Consider the following 1,223-nt stretch of genomic DNA (forward strand, 5'->3'; position numbering starts at 1 on the left):
GCCAGCAGGGGGCTGGGGGCGCTGGAGGCTGGGCCTGCTGTGGCAGGAAGGGCAGGGTGGGAAGGGGTGGGACCCTCCTCCCTCCCCGGTCACCCTCTTCCTAAGGCAGCACCCACTGCGCCCAGAATGGCAACAGGCAGCTCAACGGCCCTATTCCCAGAAGATGTCCCTCCTGGGTGGACAGAGGCAGCCTGATTGCAGGGAGGTGACAGAGGAATCAGGGCTGGGTCCCGACCACCACCACAAGGACCAGATGATGTGCCACGTGTCCACTTTTTTGCAAACTAAACCCAAACTCAGGGGTTCAGGGAAAGCCCAGCCTCTTCCCCTGTCACTCCACTGTCCCCTCACTCACTCCCTATAGATCCCCAATTATTTGTAGGAAGGGCTGACAAGAGGGTCAGGCTGGCCTTGAACTCATGGGGATCCTCCTGCCTCAGCCTCCTGAGCGCTGGGATGGCAGACAGGCGCCACCACATCTCTCAACACTGAGATTTTGCAATCTTTGGTCTCAAGGGTCAGAGATGAGGGGAAGGGAGGGCTAGGAACTTGAACAACTAGACTTGAAGGAGGAAAAAATATCACAAGTCAACCCAGTCCATTTGGGACTTTTTTGGATCCTGTCATTGCAAAACCAAAAGAAGACCTTTGGTCTCTACCCAGCCCTGTGGCAGCCTGCTGGTGGCAGAGGTTGGCACCACCCCCTCCCTGGACTTTCTGCACAGAGGTCAAAGACACACAGGTGACCCCGTCCAGGCCAAGGAGCAGGAAAAGCTTGGAAAGCAGAGCAGAGTTCTTTCCCCACAGCCCTGAGTTCCTCAGACCCGGGCTCCTTTCCTGCAATCACAGCTGAGCCTCCGCGTTTGTAGGGCCAACGTGGACAGGGTCCAGGTGAGGCAGGACCTGAGCCATCGCCACTCTGCAAAGGACAGGGACGCTAGGTCGCCCAGACCTCAGCAGTGCTGCGCTGGCCCAGGGCCCGGGGTTGGTGCCCGGGGGGCCGGGGATACAGAGCGCGCAGCTGGCAGGGGTCCCTGGCCCCAGGGCGTCCAGAGTCCTGGGGTGCCCAGCAGCCCTTCCACGATCCTGATCGCACGGCCTTTGGGTCCCCGAGTGCAGCTGGCATTGGCACCTCACCTTGCACAGGGGCCGGGCAGCCAAGTCAGAACAGCGGCCCCGCGGCCAGGAGCGCGCGCACGCTAGGCGCGCACACAGGGCGCACA

The sequence above is a fragment of the Fukomys damarensis genome, unplaced genomic scaffold (genome assembly GCF_012274545.1).
Source record: "Fukomys damarensis isolate Sample0158 unplaced genomic scaffold, DMR_v1.0_HiC HiC_scaffold_13, whole genome shotgun sequence".
Classification (NCBI taxonomy): domain Eukaryota; kingdom Metazoa; phylum Chordata; class Mammalia; order Rodentia; family Bathyergidae; genus Fukomys; species Fukomys damarensis.